Source organism: Ambystoma mexicanum, chromosome 1p (assembly GCF_040938575.1).
Source record: "Ambystoma mexicanum isolate Mex_15411 chromosome 1p, UKY_AmexF1_1, whole genome shotgun sequence".
Lineage (NCBI taxonomy): Eukaryota > Metazoa > Chordata > Amphibia > Caudata > Ambystomatidae > Ambystoma > Ambystoma mexicanum.
Genome location: NC_090921.1, coordinates 1,328,397,885 through 1,328,420,484, shown reverse-complemented (window position 1 = coordinate 1,328,420,484; position 22,600 = coordinate 1,328,397,885).

Below are 22,600 nucleotides of genomic sequence, written 5' to 3'. Positions count from 1 at the left end.
TAATGTTGTGTATTTTTTTGGGGTCTCCATTAAATCGCTCCGGTGGTGCCAGAGGTACTGCTCCCGGCAGCGTTATCTGTACTGGGTTGACTGATGATGGTGTTGCAACCGGTGGGGCAAATCCTGGCAATGGAGCCTGCCCAGCCTGTGTTTATAGTAGCTGTTTGCTTAGCTCATCAGTACGGTCTTTCGTGACTATCAATTCCCTTCTCAAATAATTGGTTTCTTGCCGGGCTGAATGCACCTCGGCATGTAAACCTCCCAAAAGCTGAGCTAACTGGTCGTTTCAGATGTCTCCATGACGCCCAGGTGGATAAGGTGTAAGTCTTCGCGTTCTGTTACGCTCACCTGATATCCCCGGGGGCGTCTGGAAGGCTCTGAGGTCTGGAACTCTGGATAAGTAGTTGCCCAACGTGGAAATAATGAATCTGCAATACAGGAGGGAGGATTTGTAATAATTGTCTTTAGTGGGTGAATCTCCCACCTCCCTCAAACCGATCCCCCTCCCACCGAGTCTTTCTAACCTTATTTTTGAGTATGGTGAGCTATACGTCCAGCGTTTCTTGTGCAGGGGGGCTTAGCGGTTGCTGGCGCTCCGACCGAGTTACTTCACTGGTGCAGTGCGCCTTCCTTTGGAGTCTAGGCCTGCTGTGACTCCAAGTCTGCTGTAGACAGGTAGGTTTGATGTTTTATAAGTCTTTGTCTGCTCTTATATGGTGGTTTGCAGAAGTTTCATTAATGGCTTTATTTCCTTCTTTACAGGTGTGAAAGTTTTTTGGTGCTGGCGTGCCGGCTGGAGATGCACGCTTTAAGTAAGAGAAAGCACAAAGTGCAGCATTCTTTTATTGTCTATTTAAAACTAACCTGTGTTCTCTTCTTCTCCTCACAGGCCACTGTGGAGCTACGAGTGGACGAGAGAATGATGAAACCTGGCCCAGGAATCCGTTAATTTAAGTAATGCATAGAGCGCAGCGCGTTTGTGAAATGTTGAAAGCAAACCTGAATATTTCTCCCTTTTCCTTGCAGGATGCTGCTGTGGTGTTCTGGATGGAAGCGCGACGGAATTCAGGTAACAATAATGAAATTCGATGTTCTGAAACCACGCGCGTTTTAATATTATTCCCTTTGTTGTTATTTCAGGTTGTGATGTTCGAGCGGAGGCTGCGACAGCGGATTGCAGGAATTCCTCAAGCTGCTACTCATAGGTGAGTGATGTCGATGCTTTTCTTCTCTCTTTATTTCCACAGGTTGCGGTTTTCCAGCGAGGGATGGTTGAGATGCTTGGTCGTGTACTCACAGGTAAGGCAGAGTAATCTTGTTCTTGCAGGACTGCAGGGAGCTGCTGAAGACCAGGAGCTGAACTCGGTGAGCGTCACGCTGCTAGATGCAGAAGAACGCGAGGCGTGTTCTGCTGCTTGGGTGTGGTTTAAATAGCCCAGGTAAAGTAGTTCCAGGCCCAGCCACACCCAAAGCACTAGACTGCATGGTTTGGTTCTAAAGAACTGAGCTATGTGGTGGCCTCCATGTTGGATTTAAAGTTCCCATGTTTATAATTGAAAGCAAACCTGCTATGTGTCTTCCTTACAGCATATGAGCCTGGTGCCAGAGGGGCCAGGACTGGTTCCAGGAGCCTTTTTGGAGAAGTTTTAACCTCATTAGTGCCAAGGACGAGCTATCTCGTCCTTGGGATTCCCTCCCTGTTGCCAAGGACGAGATAGCTCGTCCTTTCAGGCACTCTGTTTTGTGCGATCCCTGCAAAACAGGGATCGCACAAAACTGTAATCCAACCCCCGGGCTATGTGAGGGGGGAGGTCCCCCGCTCACTGCCAGGGGGCTGGATTACCTTCAGTTTCACGTCGGTGTGCGTAAAGGTGGCCCCCCATCCAATTGGGGGGTGGGGGGAGTTCTACCAGGAATTAGTGTGAAGGCCCCCAAAGGATGGGGCCTGCAGGTTAGCCCCCCCTGGGGGCAGATGGCTGATCATCTGCCCCCAAGGAAGGGGGCAAAAAAAAAATGAAAATAAGAAAAGGAAATTTTGGGTGGGATGGGGGGGCACTAGCCACCAGGGATATATTTTACAGAAATGGGGGGTGGCCCTCTCCCCCTCAACCCAAGGGGAAATGGGGCACCCCTTGTAGCCCTCCCTGGGGGCAGATATCTGCTCCTAGGAAGGGGCATCTGACTCCAGGGAGGGCTGAATGAGATGCCCGCCCCTGCATATGGTGTGGGGGCAGAGGGTCACCCCCAGTACATTAGAAAATTACCTGGCGTTTAGGGTGCCCCTCAGCCCGCCCTAAAGTGTAGTGTACCTTTTCCATTTTTTTGTTTGTTTACGAAACTTGCCTTGGCACAGAGGGGCACATTGGTGTGCCAATATGGTGCCGGGGTGCCCAAAGCTTACTGCCCCACCCACTGGGGGGCCTGTCCCACCATTTTTGGGGGCCCTCCCACTCCACCCCAAATGGAGGGGGGGTGTACCTCACGCAGCCGTTTGTAGGAGGCCCAGGGAGGCCTGTATGACGTGCCCCCGCCACCCATTTGGGGTGAGGGCCCCCAAACATGGTGGGACAGGCCCCCCAGTGGGTGGGGCAGTAAGGTTTGGGCACCCCAGGGCCAGATTGGCACATCAATGTGCCTCTCTGCACCAGGGGGAGTTGGGTTACCGAAGGAAAAAAGGTGGAATGCTTTTTACGGAGGGTGTGGGGCACCTCAAAGGGTCTGGGTATTTTCTAATGGGATGGGGCATGGACTCCCCCCCCAGCCGCAATGGAGTGGGTGCCATGTCATGCAGCCCTCCCTGGGACCAGATATCTGCTCCTAGGAACGGACGCCTGAGCCCAGGGAGGAGTGCAGGACACCCCCCCCCCTATCTGCCCCCGTTGAAGGCTACATGAGATGGGCCGCCCCTTCAATTTGCCCATGTGTGGATTCCCACGGGTGTCCTCATTTGGGAAATGCATTGAGTTCCCTGTTTTCCTTGCTGGCTTCGACAACCTAGGCCTAAATCTGTAGGTTGCCCACATGAACAAAATGGTCAGTGGCGAAAGGCTTGGGGTTGCCAGTGGGTTACCCTTTTCCTTTTGCGCCCCCGGTAGGTGCACCCACACATGTGAGGTCCTGTTTTCATCGGGACACGTGTGGGGACGCAGGAAGGTAGGCCATGTGTTTTTGGCGGTGTGTTTCGGTGGGTAGCCAGAGCGAAATGTCTGAGAATTGTCTTCATTTCCAGCCAATTTCAGACACATTTCCCTGTGTCCACTCACCGAAACACGACGGCAACAACAGATGTCATACCTTCTCGCATTCCCACAGGTGTCCCGACGAAAAAGGTACCTCACATGTGTGGGTGCACCTACTGGGGGTGCAAAAGGAAAAGGGTAACCCGCTGGTAACACCAAGCCTTTCGCCACAGCACAAGTTGTTCATGTGGGCAACCTACAGATTTGGGCATAGGGCGTCGAAGCCAGCAAGGAAAACAGGGAACCCCATGCATTTCCCAAAAGAGGACACCCGTGGGAATGCACAGAGGTCTGACTTGCGCGAAGGAGCCCAGAATCTACTACCCAGAACCCCCTGCAAATTCCAAATTTGGGGATAAAAAACAGAATTTCCAGACATTTCACTCTGCTCAACCACCGAAACACGCTGCCAACAACAGATGTCATACCTTCCCGCGTTCCCACAGGTGTCTCAACGAAAACAGTACCTCACATGTGTGTGTTCACCAATCTAGCCGCAAAGGGAAAAGGCTAACCCACTGATAACCACAAAAGGGTTTGGGGAGATAACCTACAGATTTGGGCATAGGGTGTCCAAGCCACCAAGGAAAACTCGGAACCCCATGCATTTCTGAAAAGAGGGCACCAGTAGGAGTCCACAGAGGTCCAACTTGCGCGAAGCGGACCAGAATGTTTTACCCAGAACCCCTGACAAAGTGAAAAATTTGTTTGTTTTTTTCGGCACATTTCGGACTTTGCCGGGGCTTCTTGGTAATAAATTCTGGGCCGATTTGCACAAATCATACATCTGCGGATTCCCACGGGTGTCCTCTTTTCAGAAATGCATGGGGTTCCCTGTTTTCCTCGGTGGCTTGGACACCCGAGGCCCATATCTGTATGTTGTGCTTGTCTGGAGAAAGTGTCAAATTCAGGTGTCGAAACAGACTTGGGGTTACCTGTGTTTTAGGCTTTCCCCTTGGCGCCCAGGTAGGTGCACCCACACATGTGAGGTACCGTTTTCATCGGGACACCTTTGGGAACGCAGGAAGGTATAACATTTGTTGTGTTTGTGTGGTTTTCATAACGTTTTGACCCATTTGCTGGTTCCCTTTGTCACACAACCCTTTCATTTCCCAAATGTGACCTACATTTAGTCACTACACTTTTGTAACCTGCACAAGTCACCTACCCTTGAAAAGGTCTGCCTGTGCTCTTTCAAAAAATGGATGCTTGCCGTTCCTCTCCACATTGGTTTTTCCGATTTACACATGCTAAGTGCGTCTGTTCGGGTCGTGAGCATAAAACTCCTGTGTACCATGGCTCAGTGTTTGGCTTCTGGTATTGCTTGTTTTGCAAAACACTACAAAAAATGTGTGCTTTCCTAACTGCAAGAGTCGGGGGGAATGTAGCGGAGCATTGCTTTTCTCTGAATTCATAGAAGCCATTGCCGTACCAAGCCAACCATGTCCAACACATACCTTTTTTTGGTCATTTTCCTGCTTTTCCCCCAATCTATGGCATTTTCCCCTACCTAGTTGTTGCCTGACCTATGCAAATCCCCCCTTCCTAAACTTGGAATTCTGTCTACTTTTCAGAAATATATGCCTTTCTGTCCTCCAATTTGGCTTTCCTACCCTTTTCTTCCATTCCATCCATGCATATCCAATTGGCAAAAATGGCCAAAATCGCCTACCTCTCACAAAACTGTTAACCACATCAAAATATTTTTCTTTCGTTTCCACTCAACCTGTTCTTGAAAGCCAGGAAATTTGGGAATTCGGCACAGCAAACCATTTGTTCCTAGCTCTTACAAGCGAAAAACCACAGGCTTCTTTGTACATCATTTTATTGGCATTTTTGGAAAAAACCCAAAATAATTTTTGCCCTTTTTGCTTATTTTCTCTCACCCCCTACAGCAACCTAGGATTCCTGGGTGGCGTTACGACCGCCTACATGTGAGGAAAAAAGGAGCCAAATTTGGAAGAGATATATCATGTAACAAAAATGTTACAAGGATTTGAATGGCCACATACCGAAATCACCAAAAAAGGCCTTGGCACTGGGGGGAAAAACCCATGGCAGTTAAAGGATTAAGGCTCTTAGGGCTATTGTGGGTGCTTGCTTGTGGCACAACTTGTGGCCCTTAATAGTGGTCATGACAGGTTATCTGAGTTGTCAATAATGCTATCTCGCTTGTCAGTAATGTCCTCCTCTTCACTTATTTATTTATTTATTTATTTAAATTTGTATAGCGCGCAAGCAGCCCAGGGGCATTGAGGCGCTGTTACTTGCATGAGCTTAGTTACAGGCATGTCCGCAACAGCTGGAAAGTTGCAGGGGAAACAGCCACTGGCATAAAAAACACCCAGGATCTTCACAAGGATGGAACAATCGGCTGGTCTTGAATGTACTTGAAAACACAAATCCGGAAGAGTAACTGCAGGCTAGAAAAAAGGTTGTTCTCTAAGGAGCGCCAAAAAGGAGCTACAGGAAATAACTAAAAATGAGTACCAGGGAACAAAAAAAAGAAGAAACAGGAATAATAGAAAATCTCAAAGGAACGGGAGCACTAACGAACACACGAAACAGAAAAGGGAAACAGAAAATGAGAGGGAGAGAGAGAGAGTGATACCTAGAAAGCACTGGAGCGAGCAGAGAGAGCACAACTGGAGGAAGATAACAAGGTAAGTAGAGGAAAGGGCGGACCACCGCCAAGGGAAATGATCCGAAGCGCAGGCAACGAGGAGAAACCAAGAAGTTGCAACGTGCCAATCTGCCGGGTGAAGAGCAGTAAATACACTCGGCGGCGGCCATGTTGGAATAAACTAGACTGCAACTCACGTTGTGCAAACAACGTAGTGGAACATTCTAATGGCGGCCGTACTTCCATCTATTCCACACACGCCAGTTTCCCTGTGTTGTGACAGTATGCCCCCCTCGAAGGCCTCGCCCTCCCGGTTTACCCGGGTGGAGTGTATGGAACCGTCTCAACAAACGAGGGGCTTGGATATTGGAATAAGGTTCCCAGGTATCCTCCGAGGTGGGGTAACCTTTCCAGTGGACCAAATATTCCAAGCACCCTCTGTGATACCGAGAATCTCGGATCAGGGAGACTTCGTACTCCTCAGAATTAGAGCTGGGAAAAACACACAGTTTGGGAGCAGACTGTCTTCGGGTGTCGGGCATATAAGGACGTAAAAGGGAGGAATGAAAAACCGGATGAACCCGTCTTAGCCTATTGTCTTAGGTTGCCAAAAACGCTACCGGATTGATTCTGGAAAGTATCTCAAATGGGCCTATGTACCGGGGAGACAATTTGGAAGGGCGGACCCAGTGAAGTAAGAACTTGGTAGAAAGCATAACCCTGGTGCCTTTTCCCCATTCAGGTACCTGTCTACGATGTTTATCAGCTTGTTCTTTGTAGCGCCTATTTGCCTCTTGAAGACTTTGTCTTGCTGTACCATAGGCCTCTTTGATCTGACCGAGTGTCTTCTCAATGGAAGGTATTGTCATAAATCCCCAAAGTATCTTATGAAAAGGATACGGTAACCAAAAAGGATACAATTAATAGGGGTCTTCCGGATCCTTGAATTCACACGATTTGATAGTAGTGATGTCAATTTAGACCTTCCAAATGATACAACTCTCTGACTGGTAAAACAGGCAGAGAGAAGGATCACTGGAAAGGGCGTGGGAGAGTAATAGGAAGGCAGACTAGGAAAAAATAAGCATCATGAGAAACTATCTCAACTAATCTCTCTGATAGAATGGCAATAACGCTAATTCCAACACTAACCTGTAGGCTTAGAACTGGAGTATCACCAAAGTCTATGAAGAAATCCAGGAAACGAACCAACGACAAAGGAGGGAAGGTTAGTAAGGGAGACTTATCCCGAACGGCACGAGGCTCACGCTAGATACCGGGTTGGTGCACCACAGGATAGCGTCCATAGTTCTGTGCACGGTCACCTTCAAATAAAAGTAGTAGAAAAACCTTCCTTTCCCACAAAGAACAGAACACAATTGAAATGAGTCCACCTGTTATTTCCTCACAGGTTCAAATCAACTGTGTGCTGGATACACGCGAACCAAGTACACGCAGCCAGGCCATCCGCGCTTGAAGAGTTCCAGCGTCCGTGTGGGATTTTACACGTGAACCAAGTACACGCAGCCAGGACAGCCGTGCTTGAAGAGTTCCAGCGTCTGTGTGGGATTTTACACGCAAACCAAGTACACGCAGCCAGGTCAGCCGCGCTCGAAGAGTTCCAGCGTCCGCGTGGGATTTTACACGCGAACCAAGTATACGCAGCCAGGTCAGCCATGCTCGAAGAGTTCCAGCGTCCGCGTTAGAGTGAAAGCGGAAACTTACACGCGGACAGGAAAACAGCATGCGAATGGAACAGGAACCTGCGTGTGAGAAGACACGCTAACGAAACCTGCTGAAGGCAGATACAGGTGATCGTGTGTGAAGGAAACACGTTGATGAAGGCCAAGGAAGCAACTGACGGGATGCGAAGACGCAGATGAAGAGTTCAGCTACCAAGACGCCAAAATGTTCAATCAGAAGCAGCGAGCCACGTATCCACGCTGCTTATGAACGTTCTGCCGTAACACACGTGACTATCCTGAATCACGTGAACTCAGCGACGTGAATAATGCAGACGTCGTTTTCCTGGTAGTACATCAAACAACCTCCATCTCGAATAAAACGGTCTAGCAGTTCTATAAGCATAACCCGTTCGGCGTACAGAGTACCAGATCCAGAGGTAAAATGTCCAGCATGCATGACAGTGCCACCCCCCAAAGGAGCAGCATCTCCCCTCTTCAAGTGGAATTTTCTCAATAAAGCGGGAGCATGGATATTGGAAAGAGGCTCCCACGATGTGTCTTCTGGGCCATAACCTTTCCAGTCCACCAGATAATAAGGCCTGCCCGAACGTAATCTCATATCCAGTATTTCTTGTACCTCAAATTCGTCTGATCCTTTCACAGAAACAGCAACAGGCCATATAGGCAGTCTAGTAGTATCGAAGCATGGTTTAATGAATGAGACGTGAAAAACTGGATGCACTCGCCATTGTTGTGGCAATGCCAGGCAGACAGCAGCCGGGTTAATCACGTTGAGCACCTCATATGGCCCTATGTATTTAGGTAACAGTTTCTTTTTACCCGGTATCTTCAAGTTCTTAGTGGAAAGCCATACTCTCATGCCTGCTTTGTAGACTGGTGCGGGTTCTCTGTGAGTATCAGCATAGTACTTATCTCATTTTTTAGCCCGCTCCAATTGCTGTATTACCTTCGCCTATATAGTCTTTAGATCACTGATATTACGAACGGCTGCAGGAGTGTCCAAAGACAAACCGGAATCCAACGGAATGGATTTGGGGTGTTGCCCATACAGAGCATAGAAAGGAGAAGTGCCTATGGCACTATGGTAGGAATTATTGTAGGCAAACTCTGCTGCTGGCAGGACCGTGATCCAGTCTGACTGAAACTGAAGACACAAACACTGCAGGTATTGTTCCATAGTGCTATTGGTCCTCTCAGTCCGTCCGTCCATTTGGGGATGATAAGCACTAGACATCCTGTCATCAATAAGCAATGCCGAGGTTGGTGCGCTCCAAAAATGGGAGGCAAACTGTGAGCCCCTGTCGGTAATTATCACTGAAGGTAGACCAAAAAACCGGAAGATATCCTGATGAATAAGTCAGCCAGCACTGCAGCTGTTGGCAACCCAATACAGGGAACAAGACGAGCCAATTTAGTAAAGTAGTCCACTACAACCCATATGGTATTGTAACCATTATTACTTGGTAGTTCCACCACAAAATCCATTGATATCATGTACCACGGTTTGTGAGGCACAGGTAAAGAGTGTAGTAAACCCACTGGTTTGCCGGGAGTGTTCTTGTATTGGATGCATACTGAACATGTAGAAACATAATCAATTACATCTCGTGTAATAGAAGGCCACCAACACCATCTCTTGAGCAGCTCAAGGGTTTTCTTTTGTCCAGGATGGGCTGCCACAATTGAATTGTGTCCCCAAGTGAGAGTCCAATTCCGAGTGGTTTCTGTTGGTAGATAAAGCATCCCTTGTGTGAAAGGCAAATCGTTGTGGATGTCTAGATTCAATTCCTGAACCAATCGTGGATTTTGTTTCACCCATTCCTGTAATTCATGTTTGAGGGAAGACTGTGCAGAACAACTACATATCACATGATCTACCAACAACGTATTTTGAACTGGAGGTTCTTCCTTCACCTCCTCACTGATGTGGGATAAAGCATCCGATTTAACATGTTGTCTGGCAGGGCGATATGTGATTTGAAAATCAAATTGAGCAAAAAACATATGCCATCTAGCCTGGCGAGCAGTAAGACATTTCATAGTTTTGAATGCCTGAAGATTCTGATGATCTGAATACACCGACATCTGATGTTTAGCCCCAAGAAGATGATGTCGCCATTCTCGAAAGGCATCCTTGATCGCAAGCAATTCCCGTTCAGTAACGGTATAGTTCTGTTCATAAGGTGTAAGCTCACGAGAAAAGAAAGCAACTGGATGCTCCTCTTTGGTTTCTGCACAGATTTGTGAAAGAACTGCTCCCGTAGCGACACTGGAAGCATCCGCTTCCACAATAAACTGACAATCAGGGTCGGGATGCTGGAGTACAGGTGCAGTGGTAAATGCTTCCTTAAGTGTCTCAAATGATTCTTGGGCGTTCTGATTCCAACAGAATGGTACTTTGGAACTAGTCAAGGCTGTCAATGGGGCCACTATTTTGGAGAAGGAACGGATAAATCTGTGATAGAAATTCGCAAAACCTAGGAATGACTGTAGAGACTTGACATTATGTGGAATAGGCCAATTCAATATAGCTTTCACTTTGGAACGGCTCATTCGGACACCGTGGTTGGTGATATCATAACCCAGAAATTCAACTTCCTGTGTATGAAAGACACATTTCTCTGCTTTAACAAAGAGTTTGTTCTCTCTGAGCCTTTGTAGAACAGCGGACACATGTTTTACATGTTCTGAAAAAGATTATGAATATTCAATATATCATCCAAATAGATCACCATGTACTGGTCCATCATGTCTCTGAAGATGTCGTTCATGAAGAACTGAAACGTGGCTGGAGCGTTGCAGAGACCAAAAGGCATCACCAGATATTCGTATAGGCCGTACCACGTCTTGAAAGCGGTCTTCCACTCATCGCCTTCACAGATGCGAACCAGATTGTATGCTCCCCGTAAATCTAATTTAGAAAAGTACACAGACGTGCCAAGTTGATCTAACAAAACATTTATCAAGGGTAATGGATATTGGTTTTTTATGGTGATGTCGTTAAGAGCCCTGTAATCTATGCAAGGCCTTAGGTCTCCCTCTTTTTTCGGAACAAAGAATAATGAAGAGGCAGCAGGCGATTGCGATGGCTGTATGAAACCCATATCAAGAGCCTTATCAATGTAGTCTTTTAAGACAGCATCCTCTTTGGGAGTTAAAGAATAGACACGACCAGTAGGTATCTTAGCCCCAGGAATTAGATCAATCGGACATTCATACTGTCTATGAGGAGGCAGCGGTTCTGCCTGGCCATTGTCAAAGACATCTGCATATTCAGTATATTCACATGGTATATGTGTACTGCTCTGATGTACGACACTGATAGAAGAACCTCCCTCCATAGAGGCCAGAATATGTGATTTGGATGACACCCCTTGACTGGTAAAGCAATGTTCGTTGCAATAGACAGAAGGATATTGAATCAATCCTGTAACCCAGCCAATGGTTGGATTATATAGAGTCAGCCAGGCAAGACCAAGCAATAATTTGTAATGAGGAGCCGCGATGACATCAAAAACCATTTCCTCTGAATGCCCATTTGATAAAGTCATTCGAATAGGTACAGTCTCCCGAGTGACCATACCTGAAGTCAAGACTGACCCATCCACAGTGCTCACTGTTTCAGGTTTGTTTTTGGCTATCAAGGGTATAGAGCATTTTTTAGCATATGTAATGTCGATGTAATTATTTGTGGCTCCAGAATCAACCATGGCCCTGGAAACTAACTCTTGATCAGCAAAATGTAACGTCACCTCTACAGCTATAGGTGTGTAAGCTGGAATGGTACGGGAGTCCGATGTAACACTCGACACAGGGACTCCTTCTAGTGTCGAGTTTTGGCGTTTTCCGAACGCATAACTGGTTTCTTGGGACATGCCGCCAGAAAATGCTCAGATGATCCACAATACATGCAAAGATTGTTTTTTCTACGGTTTTCCCTTTCTGCATTAGATAATCGGCCTCTCACAGCACCGATTCGCATTGGTTCAGGGTCATTTGATGAGGCTGATGGTACCTCAGAACGAACTGATGCTTGCAAGAATGGTTTTCTCTCTCCTTTGGGAGCATTTCTTCAAGCATCGATTTGTAGAATCAGATCGAGCAATTCCGTGAACCCCGTAGGGACCACAGGAACCGTAGACAAGGCGTCTTTTAGTTCTTCTGATAGACCCTTGTAAAAAAATGCGGTTTTCTTATCTTCAGGCCATTGGGTCTCAGCGGTTAATTGATTGAATCTGGCTATGTAAGCTAATAGTGTTTGGTTACCTTGTTGTAGATTAAGCAATTCCAGATCTGTGGCTTGAGTAGAATAACGCATATCAAAGACCTTGCTCATGGCAGATAGAAGCTCGTCACAATCATGCAACAAAGGACTGTTTGTCTCCAATAAAGGATTAGCCCAAGCAGCACCTGTGCCCCCCAAATGGGAAAGCACGAAGGCCGCCTTTGTAGTTAAAGCAGGAAATGAGTTAGGCCGGCACAGGAAATGGAGTCGGCACTGATTGACAAAGGTTCTATAGGTTTTGGGATCTCCTGTGAACCTTTCTGGAGGAGCCAAAGGAAACTGCGCTGGCATAACCACTTGAAGGTTTTCCTGTTGTGGTGCTGGTGTACCTGATCCAGATGCAATGGCAGCGGGAGCCAGTGTTCCCTGAGGAGCAGACTGAATAGCGTCTTGCATAACATCCATGCGATGACGCAATGTGTCCTGTGCCGTAATCATTTAATTTCTCAAATCTGTGATTAATTGAGTCAAGACCGTTAAAGGATCCGTACCCTCCATTGCTTCAGATTCTGTCATAAATCACCAAAGTATCTTATGAAAAGGATACGGTACCCAAAAAGGATACAATTAATAGGGGTCTTCCAGATCCTTGAATTAACACGATTTGATAGTAGTGATGTCAATTTAGACCTTCCAAATGATACAACTCTCTGACTGGTAAAACAGGCAGAGAGAAGGTTCACTGGAAAGGGCTTGGGAGAGTAATAGGAAGGCAGCCTAGGAAAAAAATAAGCATCATGAGAAACTATCTCAACTAATCTCTCTGATAGAATGGCAATAACGCTAATTCCAACACTAACCTGTAGGCTTAGAACTGGAGTATCACCAAAGTCTATGAAGAAATCCAGGAAACTAACCTACCACAAAGGAGGGAAGGTTAGTAAGGGAGACTTATCCCGAATGGCACGAGGCTCACGCTAGATACCGGGTTGGTGCACCACAGGATAGCGTCCATAGTTCTGTGCATGGTCACCTTCAAATAAAAGTAGTAGAATAATCTTCCTTTCCCACAAAGAACAGAACACAATTGAAATGAGTCCACCTGTTATTTTCTCACAGGTTCAAACCAACCGCGTGCTGGATACACGCGAACCAAGTGCACGCAGCCAGGCCAGCTGCGCTTGAAGAGTGCCAGCGTCCGCGTGGGATTTTACACGCGAACCAAGTACACGCAGCCAGGACAGCCGCGCTTGAAAACTTCAGCATCCACGTGGGATTTTACATGCAAACCAAGTACAAGCAGCCAGGTCAGCCGCACTCGAAGAGTTCCAGCATCTGCGTGGGATTTTACACGCGAACCAAGTACACGCAGCCAGGTCAGCCACGCTCGAAGAGTTCCAGCGTCCGCGTTAGAATGAAAGCGGAAACTTACACGCGGACAGGAAAACAGCATTCGAATGGAACAGGAACCTGCGTGTGAGAAGACACGCTAACGAAACCTGCTGAAGGCAGATACAGGAGATCGTGTGTGAAGGAAACACGTCGATGAAGGCCAAGGAAGCAACTGACGGGATGCGAAGACGCAGATGAAGAGTTCAGCTACCAAGACGCCAAAACGTTCAATCAAAAGCAGCGAGTCACGTATCCACGCTGCTTATGAACGTTCTGCCGTAACACACGTGACTATCCTGAATCACGTGAATTCAGCGACGTGAATAATGCAGACGTCGTTTTCCTGGTAGTACATCAAACAACCTCCATCTCGAATAAAACGGTCTAGCAGTTCTATGAGCATAACCCGTTCTGCGTACAGACGGAGTACCAGATCCAGAGGTAAAATGTCCAGCATGCATGACAGGTATGTTGGATTCCACCGAAAATGTTGGCACTATGGATTGGGGGTAGACACCGTAGGTACAGAAAAAAGGGCTGATACCAAGCGCTGTATGCACTGAGTTGTTATAAGAAAACTCTGCGGTGGGGAGTAAAGATACCCAGTCGTCTTGTTGTTGGTTGATGAAGCATCTAAGATATTGTTCCAATGTTCCATTTAACCTCTCGGTCTGGCTGTTGGTTTGGGGATGGAAACCAGATGACAGAGCTCTTTCTATACCTAGTCTCTTGCACAAGACTGACCAGAATTTGGAGGTGTATTGACTACCACGGTCAGAAACTATCTTCTGGGGGAGGCTGTGTAGCCTAAAGAGGTCTTTCAAAAAGATGTCTGCCATAACAGAAGCGGAGGGTATTCCAGCCAGAGGAGAAAAATGTGCCAGTTTGGAGAAGGAGTCCATTGTGACCATGATACAAGTGCAACCGTTGGAGATAGGTAAATCTATTATAAAGTCTGTAGAGATGTGATTCCAGGGGCCGAGTGGAACAGGTTCCTGTTGAAGCAAACCTAATGGCTTCTGAGTTAGATGCTTGCTCTGTAAACAAACTAGACAGGTTTGAACATATTCGTGTGTATCCGCTCTCATGTTGGGCCAATAAAAAGACCTTTGGAGCAATTCCAAGGTACCTCGCGTACCATGATGGCCGGCAACCTTAGTGTCATGACACCATTGAAGAACCCTTTGTTTCAGATCAGCAGATGGAATGATCAACTTTCTTCGGGTAAAGTACAGCCCATCCCTCTTCTCTACCGGTAGTTTCCTAAGGACTGAGGTACGTCCTTCCAGATGAAGAGATGCCTCTTTAACCATATGTAAAAAAGACGTCACCGTCGACACAATCCTTGTATGGGGAAACATCAGTTCTTTCCTGTGTGTAGGCTCTTTGTCAGTGTCCTCTCTACGAGACAAAGCATCAGCGATCTGGTTCTGGGAACCTGGTATGTAAGTTATGCTGAAATGGAACTGGGCAAAGAAATGCGCCCATCTGGCTTGACGGATATTGTAGCATTCCTGTTGTTTGAGAATCTGAAGATTTTTGTGATCCGTTCTTATCTGGAAGGGATGTAGACTTCCTTGGAGTAAATGTCTCCACTCCAGACAAGCCAATTTCATAGCCAATAGCTCTCGCTCTATTACGGAATAGTTCCGTTGGCTTGGGCTTGAAGTCTTTGAGAAGTAGGCTATGGGATGTTCTAGGCCTTGGTTTGACTGCAGGAGTACGGCACCCACTGCTACAGCTGAAGCATCGGTTTCCAGTATAAAGGGCTGTAGTTGGTCGGGCTGTCTTAGAACAGGAGCTGTGCAGAATCTTTGTTTCAAGCCGGTGAAGCCGTCGGCTTCCCTTGACCAGTTGAAAGGAACAGAGGACTTTTTTTTAGCAGCGAAGTAATCGGAAGTGTGAGTTGGAAAAATTCAGGAATACATTTCTGAAATAAATTTGCCAACCCAAGAAATCGTTGGATCACTTTGACCGAGGAAGGTGGTGGCCAGGCCAAATGTCACAATCACACTTTAAAGGAAAGGAAGATAGATCGACACTCTCCCTCGAACCACGGAAGCCGAATGATCTCGACCCTCCCACCGTGGTTGGCACAGACGCCTGATATATAAAACAGGTCGCCACGTGGCAGCCAATGGGGGGAAGAGGGGTTAGGGAGAGGTTGTGGATAGGATGGGGAAGTTAGGAACACCGGAAAAAGGGTAAGGAACTACTACTTTGGATGAGACAGGGGAAACACCAGGAAAGAACCCTACTCTGTCCAGCATGTAACACTGTCCACGTATATAACTTGACTTCCTACCTAGTACACCTTAATACGTGTACTAACCCCTGTTGGTTCACAAGAAAACACATAAGCAAGCAACATGATGAAGACAAAACTTCCCATCATGATAGACAAGACACATGGCCCTTCGGGCAACAAAGCAACATATAACAAATGATTTTCCTCCTACACTAGTTTACTGCACCAGTGCAGATTTGGTGAACTTGGTAAACGTAATGTCCATGTATCATATTGAGTCTTTTGTCAGTAAATAGTTCATTACTCATAGACACCCATTAAAGATGCAGATTCACTATTGCTCGATACACACTGGGTTTGCCCCGCACAACCGTAAATGAGTGAACACCCTGGATTTCCCAACGCAGCAGTACATGAGCGCATACACTGTGTTTTCTCAGCACAACATTCCAAAAACGTTCGCTGCTACTTATCTTATGTCTGGGAGCCCCTCGGGACTTCCCAGGCGAAATGCGACCCGCCGTAAATCACTCCCAACAATGTAAGCAATCACTGTGTATTTCCCCGTACTTTTCTTTGGTCTGGGGAGCCCCACGGGACTTCCCAGACAATGACCGTAAAGCCGTGATCCTTATCTGCACTCTCCTGCTTCTTCGAAAAAATGTGGCCGTCTGTAGTTCATGCAGTCCTGCTCTCCATCGCTCCTCTCCGCACGCGGCCTGCCTGCCTCCACACTGAATCAGAATAAGCCACACCTGTGTTAGGCAGAAACCTGTGCAGTTCCCTTGGGGAACACTGCAAAAGATTTAAGACTACAGGTAGAGCAGTAAACCCCTTTGGTAGCAGTCTGTACCACCCAGATTTACCTGGTAGCTGTGGCTGAGCAGTCAGACTTCTCTCAAGAAGAGTTAGGCAGTATGTAAAGTATACACAATATGTACCAAAACACAATAGCACAAGCAAACACTGACCAGAGCTTGGTTTCAAAAGTATATAGTTATTTATTTAAAATACACATAAGTTAAAAACACTCTAGCAAAAATATAGTAAAAGCACTTCAACACAGTTATAATGAAAGTAGATTCAATCCTTTCTCCTATCTAGACAACTCTAAGTAAACACCACTTAATTAAAACAGAGGTGAGTGCTTAACGTTAGATGACACTCTAGTAGTTTCCAAGAAAGGGAGAGAAAAAGCAGAAATGGGTTAGACACACCACTCTAAGGTCCAGAGCACTTGCAATAGGCTTAAAGAAGAATAAAGTCACAGGTGAGCAAAAGTCACTAGGCAGGGCCCACTCTTAGAGTAGCCGGAGCGAAAATGTGCCCAAGATCACACTGTTAGTTAGAGATTCAAAGTCTTGCAAAGAGTCAAAAAGAGGTTAGAGTGGCTCAGAAAGTTTAGCCAAAGTGTCCCAGGCACTCCCAGGTTCGAAAGCCGGGGACTAAATCTACCCCGTACAGTCGGTAGCAAGGGAAGCCAGGCAGAACACAGTACCTTAAGCGGAAAGGATCCTCCAGCGGTGGCAGTTGTTCCAGGCAGTGGCAGCAGGGCTCGACGTCGGTCAGGGGAGAAGAAGTTCTCGCTGAAGAGCAGAAGAAGAGGGTCGTTGCACTGCCCGGGAAGAAACCAGCCGCGGAGTCCTCCGGTTAAAGGGTTGGTACCGACTTTCGCGGTATGGGGGTAAAGTGTGGTATTCCGGTTGCCGGGGTGCTTGGCACAGGCAAGGCGGCCACGAGATACCTCAAAGAACGGAAAGAAGGCGAAAACTGGTTGTCCCCACCAGTCAAGGGAAGGAGCCACTCCGTTAAGAGTTCTCCTCGGTCGTCGGGAAAAAGTGGTGAGACGGTTCAGCAGGGCTCCACCGGGTGGTGTCGTCGAAGCAGGTCGGCTCAGCTCTTCCCTCGTCGGATTCTTGGTCCTGTGGCGACTTCTGAAGTCCCAGTCCCCAAAGCCCTGCTTTTATGCAGCAAACCCCCATTCACCCAGCCTAGCTGTCACTCAAACATGCTAAGTGGTGAGCCGGGCGGCTCACCACTTGGGCCAATCAGGACGGAGTGCGACTTGAGTTACCAAGGTAACTCAGTCCAGGGTGCCTAAATCCCCCTCCACCCCTCCTAAGTACCCCAGACAGAGTGGCACCACTTTGGAGGGCTTCTGTGGAGAAGCCCGCCAAAAGTGGAACAAAGGGCTCCACTTTGGGTCAGAGTTACAGAGGCGAACACCAACGCCATTTTAGAATCAAGTTTTGGCAAAAAGTCCCAACCGGAGTTATAAAAATAAATATATAAACCGGCGGTATGTTTAAGGCTACCGTAAATAATTAATTAAATGTGTTAGCCTAAAACAATGGGAAATCCCATAGGGAAATATTCGCGGTTGAATATAAAAAGTAGTTTCCACTGCCACCAGCCAAAACTCGATCAGGGGGGACGGAGACGTGCCCCCTCGACTAACAGACCCTGGGGCAATCGAATTGCCCCAGCCAGTACGTCCACAATATGATGGTTTGTACTGGTTCTGTTCAGGATTCAAGACTAGCAAAGTCTTTGGTGACTTTACATGCCCTGGGAGACAGTAGTCAGTCCCAGGGTATGGAGTCTATGTTGGGGAGTCCCTAGGACACCCCTGGGTCACGGCACAGAGGGTGCTGTGTGACCCACATCACAAAAATACATGAGGCCCTATGGAGTAAGAGACCCCATAGCCCATTCAACACAAGGTTTAACCAAGAAAACACACTTCAACATGTCCAAGAGTGAGGGTAAAAGAGTCTCACTCTTGGCAGGAGAAAAAAATTAAACCCCAGAAATCCAGCAAAGCTGCTGGGGGACTCACTAGGTAGGGAAATTCAGCCTAAACAGAGAATTCTCCCTAACACTCGCCCCCCCCAGACTAAGGGACAGGAGGATTTAATCCACTCCTGGATGAACCTCATACCTCTAGTCGATGATATACATCCTAGAGAGTCCATCAGCATTTTGATGGTGACACCCTGACCTGTGCTCAATGGTGAAATCAAACCCTTGCAGGCAGATTGACCATCTCAATAGTTTTGGATTTTCCCCTTTCATTTGCATTAACCATCTCAAGGGTTGGTGGTCAGTCTGAATAACAAAAGTAGAACCATACAAGTATGGCCTAAACTTCTTCAGTGCCCACACAATAGCAAAGCATTCTCTTTCGATAGTTGCCCACCTTGTCTCAGGATCCTTCAGTTTCCTACTGATGAAGCAAATGGGGTGCTCCCTACCCTTCTCATCCAGTTGGCTTAGAACTGCACCTATACCTACATTGGAAGCATCAGTTTGTACAATGAAAGGTTGGTGGTAGTCAGGAGCTCTCAATACTGGAGCCTGGCAAAGAGCTCTCTTCAGTTTTTCAAAGGCCTGATTGCACTCCTCATTCCATTTTACCTTTTTAGGGAATTTGGGAGAGGAGATTACATTCAGTGGAGAAGCTATGGTCCCATAGTTCTCAATGAAATTCCTGTAATACCCAGTGAGGCCTAGAAAAGCTCTCACTTGGGTTTGAGTAGTTGGTGTTGTCCAATTTTGCACATCTTCAATCTTGCTGGGCAAAGGCCTTATTTCTCCACCTCCTACCTCATGTCCAAGGTAGACCACTTTACTTTGACCAATCTGGCACTTACTGGCTTTGATTGTCAAATGGGCCTGTTTCAGAGCCTGCAACACATGTCCTAGGTGGTTCACATGTTCTTCCCAGGAGTGGCTGAAGACTGCAATGTCATCCAAGTATGCCATGCAGAAATCTTCCATCCCAGCCAGAACTTGGTTCACCATCCTTTGGAATGTGGCAGGTGCATTTTTCAGTCCAAAAGGCATGACCTTAAACTGGTACAAGCCAACTGGGGTTGAAAATGCAGTTTTCTCCTTGGCATGGTCTGTCAGGGCTATTTGCCAATAGCCTGACGTCAGGTCAAATGTGCTGAGGTACTTGGCTGCACCAAGTTTATCCACCAACTCATCTGTCCTGGGCAAAGGGTGGGCATCAGTCTTGGTGACTGCATTTAGAGCTCTATAGTCCACACAGAATCTCAAGTCTTTGGATCCTGCCTTTGGTACTAACACAACTGGGCTAGACCATGGACTAGTAGAGGGTTCTATTACCCCGAGATCAAGCATCTTCTTGACCTCTCCTTTGATGTGGGCTCTGATATGTTCTGACATTCTGTATCCTCTGCTTTTGACTGGCAGACAGTCACCAGTGAGTATCTCATGCTGGCCCCAAGGGGTCAAGCCTGGTGACAGTGAGAACAGGGAGGCAAACTGATTTAACATAGATTTGCACTCCTCTTGTTGCTCAGGTGTCAGGTCTGAAGAGAGATTGACTCCTTCAACTTTTTCATCTAAAGGTACACCTCTGAGGAGATCAGGGAGAGATTCACTCTCTTCCTCCTCTGCAGCTGAAGCTAGGAGCAAGGCTCCTACATCAGGTCTGGAGATGTAGGCTTTTAGTCGGTTGGTGTGGAAGACTCTAGGAGCTTCCCTGGGTCTGCCCAGATCCACCAGATAGTTGACCTCTCCAAGTTTTCCCACAACCTTGAAGGGTCCCATCCATTTGTCTTGCAAGGCCCTCTGCCTTGTTGGGAGCATAACTAGAACTAGCTGGTCTTGAGTAAACTCAACCATGTTAGCCTTCTGGTCGTGCCAATGTTTGACCAGGGCTTGACCAGCTTTCAAGTTGTCACTTGCTTCTGCCATCATGTGTGACATTCTCCTCCGGAGACCTATCACATAGTCAGTCACTCTGACTGGCTTGAGGGGAGGAGCACCTTCCAACCCCTCCTTAATCAGGGCCAATGGACCTCTGACTGGATGGCCATAGAGAAGCTCAAAGGGAGAATAACCTACTCCCTCCTGAGGGACTTCTCTATAAGCAAAGAGAAGGCATGGCAGTAGAAGGTCCCACTTTTTCTTAAGGGGTTCTTCCAAAGCACCTATCATGCTCTTCATGGTTCTGTTAAACCTTTCAACCAACCCGTTTGTCTGAGGGTGGTAGGCGGTTGAGAACTTGTAGGTAACTCCACAGGTTTTCCACATGGCCTTCATGTAGTGGGACATAAAGTTTGACCCCCTGTCAGAGATTACCTCCTTAGGAAACCCAACCCTGGTAAAAATACCAAGGAGGGCCTTAGCCACAGCCGGAGCTGTAACAGTCCTCATAGGAATGGCCTCCGGGTACCTAGTAGCATGGTCTACTACAACAAGGATAAACCTGTTGCCTGAGGAGGTTGGAGGATCAAGGGGACCAACAATGTCAATCCCTACCCTCTCAAATGGGACTCCCACAACTGGGAGAGGCACTAAAGGTGCCACATTCTTGGAACCAACCTTACCAGAAGTCTGGCAGGTATGGCAGCTCTTACAATATCTATCTACTTCGGCCCCCATCTTTGGCCAATAAAAGTAGAGTGAGAGCCTTTCCTTGGTCTTCTTGAAACTCAAGTGGCCAGCCAAAGGTATCTCATGGGCTAGTTGTAAGAACTGTTGTCTGTTTTCCTGTGGGACTACAAGGCGTTTGTAGTCTCCAGGTTCAGACTCAGTGGGTTCACTGTAGAAGAGGCCATCTTCCCAGTGCAACCTATACTTCCCAGGCTCTTGCCCATCAGCTTGAGAAGCTGCCTGGTGGCGGAGACCCTCCAGAGTTGGACATTCTCTTTGCCCCTTACGAAAAGCTGCCCTGCTAGGCCCACCTTCTGCCAGTAAAGACTGCAGCTCAGGATGGTCCTCAGGGTCCAAATCTCCAATAAGGTTGGGGCCTCCTTCTAGCTCTTCCTCAGAGTCTAGCTCAACCACACAGGGTTGTACCTCCCTCTCAGCCTCAGCTGGAGGTGGAGTTACAGGTGTAACTTTGGACAACCTAGGGGAAGTCCTTGTTGGAAGCACTGGAGTGCTTGCTGCTGGCTTTTTCCTAGGAGTCTTGGGTTGCCCCTTTGCTCCTGATCTGGTAGTTACTGCAGTAAGTTGCTCCAGTGGTAGAGGAGTGATTTCTGTCATCATCTCCTGAGATAACCCTCTCAGGGTTTTCTCCCTTGCAGGTTTTGTGAGTTCCTGAAACCTTTTGCTAGGAGGTCTGGGGGTATGAGATACAACTCCAAGAGCTTTGAGGTCATTACCCAACAGAACCCTACCTGGCACTTCACATTGTACACTGACAGGTATTTTTACAGCCATATCATTACATTGGATGAGAACTGGTAACTGGGGACACATCTGCACAGGCCCACCAGCTAACTTGGTGAGGCATTTGGGTGCCTTAGCAACATCCTCTGCCTTGAAAAATGATTCATCCACCACAGTTATGCTGGCTCCAGTGTCCCTAATGGCAGGAGTCTCCTGACCATTCACCTGGACACTGTCCTTATAATACTCTTTAGTATTATCTGGGATAGAGTTATAGACATCTAAATTCTGTTGCTCCCACAACCCCAGAGAGACTAAAGAAACACTAGCTGAGACTCCAGTGGGTTCATCAGCTAGTAATAGAAAGTTTCCACTTGCCATGGGTACTTCCTCTTCTGGAGCGAAGGCTAAGGAGGCAAGCTGGACCCCTGAAGGTTTACCCTTACATCTGGGATCTCCTTTCACATGGTCAGTAGCCTTACAAACAAAGCATGAGCCAAAGGCTCGCTGGAATGGAGGCTTGTTCTGACCTCCTTCTGGTCTGGGACCAGAAGGTACACTAGCCTGATTTGGTTTCCCTTGTGGCTTACCCTTATAGTTTTGTTTGGGGCCCTCTTTGGAATTTGTAGTATTAGAATTCTCTTTGGAGTCCTTCTTAGACTGTTTTTCCCCATCCTTCTTCTGAGTTACCCCAGAATCCTTGTGAGTGGCCCTGTTGGCAACCCACAAGTCAGCAGCCTTAGCTAGCTTCCGGGAATCTAATTCCCTGGAATCAGCCAAGTGTTGTCTGAGCTCAGGAGAGCAGGCATCATAAATAGTCTCCAACATAAACAAATTCTTCATACCTTCATAAGTGTTCACCTTGTAACCCTTAATCCATCCCTCTAAGTTTTTCAAACATTCATTCACCCAGGTAGCCCAAGGGGTACCATCATGCTTTTTGAGGCTCCTAAACCTCTTAAGATACTGGGAAGGGGTCTTCCCAAACCTAGCTATCAAAGCTAGTTTCACACATTCATA